Raw genomic sequence first — 8,900 nt, forward strand, 5'->3', positions numbered from 1 at the left:
TCCCTCCAAACAAGAAAACACCACCCAAAACCACAAATCCCATCACCCAAACTTTGTGCCGCAGCAAGGAGGAGGAAGAGGAGCCAATCTGTGCATCGAATCCATCTTGGAATTGCTAAGCATTTAGGTGTATTCTTTCTTATGATTTCAATGTTTAAATTCAATACTTTTTGTTGTGCAAGCATGAGGAACTAATCCCCCCTTTGGCTAGGGGGGAATTTCGAAACCATGGTTATATTTGCTTGATGATTTGATTACTTTTAGTTGTGATTTCATGAATGATGAATTCAATTTGCTTATCTGTTTTAATTAAAACTTGCTTATGTATATGAATTGAGAGTGCACGCTTAATTTGCATGCATAAACATGATGCTAGGGTATGAGGGAACTTCACCTAATCGTTGGGAACTTATATTCATGAGTAGTTGATGCGAGATTTATACGCACACAAATTAAACCCTCTTTTCGTCAAATTGTAGTATAGGTGCAAGTAGGGATCGTTCTAGACCGGGGATTAGGAGGGATTGTTAATCACTTGGATTTGACTCAAAAACATAAAAACAAAGTTAAAAACGTTCACAAAGACTCAAAGGACTCAAAACAACACAAACACACTCAAATCTGCCTAAAAACCACTTTCTGGGCAGATTTGAGCACAAACACAAATTTGGACGAATTTGTGTAACAAAATGACTCAAGAACATAAAAACACAATATAAAACACTAAACTAACTCAAAGAATGTAAAACTAAACACTTAAAACATTAAAACAAACCAAAAGACTCAAACATCACCCAAAACACTCAAAACTGCCTTAAAATCACTTTCTGGGCAGTTTTGAGCACTTTGGTGAATTTGGACGAAATTATGTAACAAAATGAATCAAAACACTTATAAACATAAACTAAAACACTTTCTACTAAATTGGACAATAAAGTAAAGGGGGATTGAGTTTTATACGAAATTAAATAAAATGTACAGATTCGAATTAAGACAGATAGTATATATGAATGTGATGAAATGGAATGAATGGATGGATGCTAGCCAAGGGGTTCATCTCCATACATGTTATACTTGCATAATAAATGATTTCCAATTGCATTTCAATAAACCATGAATTCTCAACACCCCAAGTTAACCGTGATGCACTAATTAACCTTCAAATCTTCCTAACGTTATTGAATTGGATGATGCATGCGACAATTCAAAACATTCCCCACAAGTCCTCAACATGAATGCATAGAAGAGGTACAAGCAAGAATCATTACGCTCTATGAAAATTATAAGTGTTGACGAGGCATTCGTTACTATGAATGCATGAAACTCTTGCCAAGAATTCGTTTAACGCGATTGTTTATAAGCAACCTCCACTACTTATGAATATAAGTTCGTAACTATTAGGTGAAACTCACTTATATTCTAGCGTCATATTCATGCATGAAAATTAAGCGTGCACTCTCAATAAACATACATAAATAAGTTATCAATAAAACGGTTAAACAAATTGAATCACAACTTATGAAACGCAATTAGAAGTAATCAAATCAAAATGCAAGCATAAACATATATTCGAATCACCCCCCAACCAAGGGGGAGTTTTAGTTCCTCATGGTACAAAACAAAGAGAATCAAAGAAACACCTAAACATTCCAACAACTCAAACTTGAATTGTATGAACGTTTAGGCCCTCTTATCATCCATTCCTCATTCGTACAAAACAAAGAGCATTGAAATTAAACATTGAAATCAAAGAAACACCTAAACATTCCAACAACTCAAACTTGAATTGTATGAACGTTTAGGCACTCTTCTCTTCCTCTTCGTTGTAGCACAAGGTCTAAGGATAGTTTGGTGGTGTAAATGGTTTGGGGAGTGGTGGAGGAATGGAAGGATGGTGTTTGGATTTGTAGGGAAAACTCACGGCACAAAGGGGGTGGTTTGATGGTCTACATTTCTGCAATGGATGAGTTTATGGAAGAGTGTTTGGAATGGGTGAATTTCTGGCACAAAGGCCTTATTTCTGTGGTGAATGGATTGTGTCTGAATGAGAATGAATGAATGAGTATTTATAGGTGAAATGGGGGGAACATGACAGCTAGGAACTTGGTGGAAATCTGAAATGGTGATGGGAGATGCATGTGGCTGTTTGTGCATGTGATTAAAGGGTGGAAATGCATGTGTTTTGACAGAAATGAAAGGGAATGCACGTTTTTGGTTGATTTCTGGTGGTTGTGAGGTGGAAATCTAGGTGGAAATGCATGTGGATTAAAGCTATGTGAATGATTAAGGTGAATGTGCATGAGTGCATGTGAAATCTGCCAAGATGCATGTGTTATGAAGTGGATTTTCTGCAAATGCAAGGTGAATGTGCATGTGATTAAATTAAAAGATGGAATGCATGTGAATGACAGCTAGATATGTTGATGAATGCATGTGACTTGTTTGTGGTGAGTGAATGCATGTGCAAAGCTTTTTGGGAGAAAGGTGGATGAATGTACATGTGACTTAGGTTGTGAAATCTGATGGAATGATGAAGTGGCTGAAATGATGAAAGAATGAGGGTATGCACGGCACAAGGGAAGTGTTGGGTGATGGATGCATGTGGGTTAATTAATTAAGTGTATGATATGATAAGTGATTGATAAGATAAGTGAATGATATGATAAGTGGTTGATAAGATAAGTGGTGAATGATATGTGGTGAATGATAAGTGATAAGTGATAAGTGATGATGATAAGTGGTTATGATAAGTGATAAGTGGTGATGATAAGTAATGGAAGCATGTGAGGGAATGAATAATGAATGCATGTGATAAGGGAATTGGAAAGGTTTAAATGTCCTAAAACTAAAGGGAACAAGGTTCCAACACTTTGGTCTTCAATTTCGTCCAACATTTTGGCGCCAAGCATAAGCTATCCATCCTTAGCCCAAAAGTGCTCCAAAAGTCTCCAAAATGCATCTTTTTGCTCCTTTAGCCCTTTGGACCTACAAACACACGAAAATAGCTTAAAGGACTAAAATAACTAAAGAAACATAACGTAAATGCACGAGAACAAGCCATTTAAGTCGCATGAATATGCTCCTATCAGTAGTTAAGATTGTTGGTCACAATTATGATAAGTGAATTCTTGGCATAAGTATCATGCGCTTTCATAGTTACGAATGCCTCGTCAACACCTATGATTTCCATAGAACCTAATGATCTTTGATTGTCTTTCTATCATGCGCTTTCATATAGAAAACTTTTAAGGAATAATTTGATTGCAATGCGCTAATTCCATTCAATTCAATGACCTAAGGAAATTCTGAGAGTTAATTTAAGCGTACCTAATTAACTTGGGGTGTTGAGGTTCATAAATTCATCGAATAAGCAACTGGAGATTATTTTGTATGCAAGTATGCCATGTGTGGAGAAAAACCTCCTAGCCATCTCACCATCCATTGAATTCCACCAATTTCGTCAAAATCTGCCTAGTTTACATATTTGTTTTGTTTTGTTTATTTTTGTCCAAAACCAAATCCCCGTTTATTCTAGAGTGTCTAATTGGTCCAAATATGTTTTAGATTGTGTTTTTAAGAGTTTTGAGTCAAGTTAGAACCAATTTTCGTCCAAGTTTGTGTTTAGGCTCAAAACTGCCCAGATTGTGTTTTTAAGGCAGTTTTGAGTGTTTTTAGCCTATTTTGAGTCTTGTGAACGTGTTTGAGTTTTTTTAAGTGAGTTTAAGTGTTTTAAAGGTCAGTTTTATTTATTTGAGTCAGTTTAGAGTGTTTAGCAAGCCCTCCTATTCCCCCAATTCCTTACTAGATGTACTCTCAATTTTCACACAGATTTTCTAACTACACTCCCTACACTAGGTATATGTGAGAAGATTGATGTAAACATGTAGACGAACACTCACATATGTTATAACAAGGAAAGCACTTTCTGGAATTATTAACATGTATATATATATGATCTCATGAATGGAACGCTACTACTTAGACGCGAGAACCAGGGATACCATATGCTCAAACCAATTTTAAACTCCACATATTGAAACACATAACAATCAAGATAGAAGTCAAAGGGTTGTAACGAGGCTAGGGTATTGGCTAACAACGAAAGGTAAAGGATAACAAACATTCTTAAAGCAATAGTGAGCAAGGTATTGAATTAGGCACTTAGAATTCCCTTTAGAACGCGGAAGTCAACTTTGATCACCCAAGGGGGAAGTCACACAAAAATTAGGGCCATATTCAACTTTTTAGACCCTTTCTTCAACAATCTCACTTGTGAGTTCATTCTCACTTATTTTCATTCATTTTCTTCCTTTTCTTCTTCTTTTTCTTCTTTTTCACAAATTTTTTTTTCTTTTTTTTCGTTTTTTTTTCTTTCCTTTTCTTGTGCCCCTTTTAAGACTTTGGCACACACATACTCACAAAATCCCTTCCCCCACACTCGTTTTCTGCACAAATGTCACTCAAAAGGAATTCCTTCTACATTGTGCTCCACTATACTTTAAGAACAAAGGTATGGGAAGTCCTATTCTAGGCTAGGTAAGGATGATGTGGTTAACAAGAAAATAGGCTAAATAAGGCTCAAAGGGGTTTAAACCTACAATACAAGTGACAAGGGTGGATTCGGCTATTTGGCTATGGTGGTGACTACTACACCACTTCATCTTGTTATTTGTTATGCTAATCAATTTCATGCTTTGAATAAAACGGGTATGAGTTCTAGTATTTGGAACTATAGTGATGAAACGCATTCTAAGTAGCAACCAAGCAAAGAATAATGAGATCATGCAACGACTTTAGAAAACAAGAATGCACAGATTAATAACTCTTCAAATAAACGTTTAGGCTCAAGTCTCTCAGGGATGTAGCGTTTGTTTGAGTTCCTTCCTTCAAGCATGTTACAAAAACTGATTTTATCCTTTGTGATTACATGTGAATTCATAAACTATAACTACAACCAAGCACAAACCAAGGAGCAATTCAAACTTCCATCATTGTTTGTAACTCTCTTTAACAGTCATGCATTAAAAACCAAATCCTCATCATTGTGTTGGAAGGTACCCTAAGACACAAACAAACACACAAAAACAACTCTTTTTGGCTTTTTCAAAACACTTTTTTCGATTTTTTTCAAATTTTCGGATTTTTACTTCAACACACACCAAAACAGCTAAAAACGCACTAAAAACACTTAAAAACAGTGAGAAACAACATTAGAAGTGATAGGTGATAGAATCCCACGAATTTTGCATAAAAACACGTGTTTACCCCCCCACACTTAAATGAAACATTGTCCTCAATGTTTCACACAAAGACTCACATAAAAGCAAACAAATAATAAGCAACTAAGCATGATAAAATAAACAGCAAGGAGAAGGGTTTAGAAACGCAAATCTGGGTTTGGAATGGAAGTTCCATCTTCTCCTTGTCGAATACATGGGTTGCCTCCCAAGAAGCGCTTGCTTTAACGTCTTCCAGCCGGACGAATATGCCGTGTTAAGCTTCACTAGTAGTACCCACAGCATGGAGGGATCTGTCCTCCACGGCATGCTTCCCAAAGTGTTCATAGCATGGCTCAATGAATGAGAGGGGATAGTGATCCTCCCGGATTGTGGTGTTTTGGTTCCTAAAGTCCATGTAAATGCTCCCACCACCTTGAAATCGATTGGGTACCTGCACCAAAGAAGGTAACACCCTATTAGTTGAAATGGGAATTGGAGACTTACAAACATATTGTGATGGAGGCTCAAAAGTGGCAGCCATATCAACAAAGTCACTATGGCTACTCTCGGCCAGATTGGATGGTTTTAGGGCAACCACTCCAATTCCCTCTTCAATGGTGGTTCTTGATGCATCCTTCTTGATAGGTGTGGATTGTTCCTGCCCTATATCCTTATGCACATCAATGGCAAAACAAGAACGAACATCATTAGGCTTCTTAATAGAGTCATAAACATTGAATTTAATTATATCACCACCAAACTCCATTGTTAATACTCCCTTGGCCACATCAATCTTCGTTTGAGCTGTTTTCATGAATGGTCTTCCAAGTAGGAGTGGCAAGGGTAGAGAATGAACCGAGTCTTCCATTTCAAGTACATAAAAATCAGCCGGAAAGATTAAATCATTAACCTGCACTAAAACATCTTCCAAAACACCCTTTGGATAGGCATTAGATCTATCGGCCAATTGAATAATCACACCATCATTTTTTAACTCACCTAGGTTCATAGATGCATAAATTGAGTAAGGCATAACATTAATAGATGCACCTAAGTCTAGCATGGCATGTTCAAACCGATTATTGCCAATAACACAAGGAATTGTAAAACTACCCGGATCTTTGCATTTAGGGGGCAATTTACGTTGCAAGATGGCTGAGACATTCTCACTTACCTTTACAACCTCTTTGTTTGAAATTCTCTTCCTAGTAGTACAAAGTTCTTTTAAAAACTTAGCATACCTCGGAACTTGTTTAATTGCATCCAAAAGTGGTATATTGACTTGTACTTTCCTAAATGTCTCCAAGATGTCCTTTTCAGCTTCCTCCTTCTTTGTTTGCATGAATCTACGAGGAAAGGGTGCATTTGGAGGAATAACATTAGAAATAAACGAATTTGGAACCTCCTTACCCTTGGAAACCGAGTGGTGTACTTTGGGTGGCTGCGGCATGGTGTCTCCCATCCTTGCCGTGGCTTGCTCATGCTCCCCCTCTTCAAATTGCAACTTTTCGTCCTCCATTGGGGCTGAATTAGAGGGTTGTGAAGCCGTTCCAACTTGTTTTCCACTTCGCAACATGATTGCTTTCGCAGATTTGAATCCTCCTTTCGGGTTGACCACTGTTGAGCTAGGCAACCTTCCTTGCTCACGAAATTGCCCCATGAATTCGGCAATCTGTCCCACTTGCTTCTCCAAGTTGTCCACCCTCTTGTCTTGGATTTGCCTCTCTTTGTTTTGAGTTTGGACTTCCTGCGTCAAAGTAGTAAGTAATTGAAAAATCTTATCATTTTCACTTGAATTACCTACATTGCTTTGGGCAGGTTGTGCTTGGGCTTGTGGTGGTGCCAACGGCTTTTGATAGAAACTCGGGGGTTGTTGCCTAAATCCGCTTTGTTGTTGACCTTGTTGGGGGTCTCGCCATTTGAAATTCGGATGATCACGCCAACCGGGATTGTAAGTATTAGAGAACGGATCACCACGTGATTGGTATTGGTTGCCATATCCCACGGCATTGAGTGTCTCCCACCCTCCATTCTCGATTAATTGTGGGCACTTGTCTGTAGGGTGTTCTTGCATGGAGCACACGCCACAAGAAGCTACGGTTTTGACTTTTGGACCTTCCACCACCTGAGAAAGCAACGTAGTAAGGTTAGCCATTTGATTTTGAAGTTCGGTTATGGCACTTACCTCATTGACTTGGTGTTGTCGTGGGGTACTCCTCTGTCCAACGCCTTCGTATTGTTGAGCGTTCAATGCTCGATTAGCAATCAAGGACTTTGCAGCCGTGGGGGTCTTGTCCACCAATGCTCCTCCCGCTGAGGCATCTAGCATTTGACGTTCAATAGGTAGAAGTCCCTCGTAAAAGTATTGTAGAAGTAGTTCCTCTTTCATTTGATGCTGTGGACATGAAGCAACAAGAGATTTAAAGCGTTCATAATAAGTAGGAAAGGATTCACCTTCATCTTGTTAGATTCCACTTATCCTTTTTCGTAGGAGGATGACTCGAGAAGTTGGGAAAAACTTCTCCAAGTAAGCTCGTTTCATGCTCTCCCATGATGTGACCGTTCCGGGAGCCAACTCGTACAACCAATCTTTCGCTTTCTCTTGGAGAGAAAAGGGAAAGGCCTTCATCTTCAAGATGCTCTCATCCACGTTCACCGGAGTCATGCTTGAGCAAACGACTTCAAACTCCTTCAAGTGCTTGTTCGGATCTTCCATGGACAGCCCATGGTACTTCGGAATGTGATGTAACAGGCTTGACTTCAATTCGAACTCAGCAGTCTTGTCTTGAGCCGCCCTTGGGTATTGGATGCACAAGGGTGCGGCATTGGCCAATCCCGAAGCGGAAAGCTCCTTGATTGTTCGGTTGTCCGCTGCCATGTCTTCCACTTCCTCTTCAAATTCAGAAACGGACTCGGAACTTGCACTTGATTCACTAGGTTCCGGGTTCTTCCTCTTACGTCTCAACTCACGCTCAAAATCGTCGTCAAAGTTTAAAATATGTTCGTGAACCGGATTAGAACTCCGAGTCATAAACAAGTACCTAAAACAAGAAACAAAATAACATAAGAATCTGATCTAATAAGAAAAACGAAAATAACAATCCAAGGGATTAGCACTGGGGAATGTCTAGAATTCATCAAAGAGGATGTTCTTGAGGCAAACAACCCCAAAGAAGTTGAATTTTATGACATAGGACAAGGACTAATCCTCACACCAAATCTGGCCGAGTGCAAAGTCCCTAAAACGTTCAAAGAAGATGTGTTTATCCTTGAGTTCTTATTGGAGCACATAGGTAAGCCACCTCCTCCAATTTCAATTTTGTTTTATACTAACAGGTTGTTGATGATTCAGACACCCAATCTTGAATTTAAACCATTACCGGATCATTTCAAGTATCACCTTCCATTCAAAGATCAATTCCATGCCGTGGGCTCCAATAAAGTTTAAAGAGAGGTCTCGTCCGGCTAGAAGACGTTAAAGCAAGCGCTTCTTGGGAGGCAACCCATGCATTCAAATAAAGAATACCTAGGAATCTCCGGCTCCATAACCAGATTTGCGTTCCTAAACCCTACTCTTTATTGCTTTTATTTTGCCATGTTTGTCGTGTTTGTTAGTTGTGTTATTTGGTTGTTTGTTTGTGAGTTTATGCTTAAAACATTGAGGACAATGTTTGGTTTAAG

The 8,900-nt window shown here is 38.7% G+C and overlaps 1 pseudogene; it reads right to left on the reverse strand.

Moving 5' to 3' along the window:
- Nucleotides 1–5,493: 5,493 nt before the first annotated feature.
- On the reverse strand, nt 5,494–8,250 carry LOC148690525 (uncharacterized; annotated as a pseudogene).
- Between the last annotated feature and the right edge of the window lie 650 nt (nt 8,251–8,900).

The sequence above is a fragment of the Pyrus communis genome, chromosome 15, assembly GCF_041283825.1.
Source record: "Pyrus communis isolate YQ-2024b chromosome 15, ASM4128382v1, whole genome shotgun sequence".
Lineage (NCBI taxonomy): Eukaryota > Viridiplantae > Streptophyta > Magnoliopsida > Rosales > Rosaceae > Pyrus > Pyrus communis.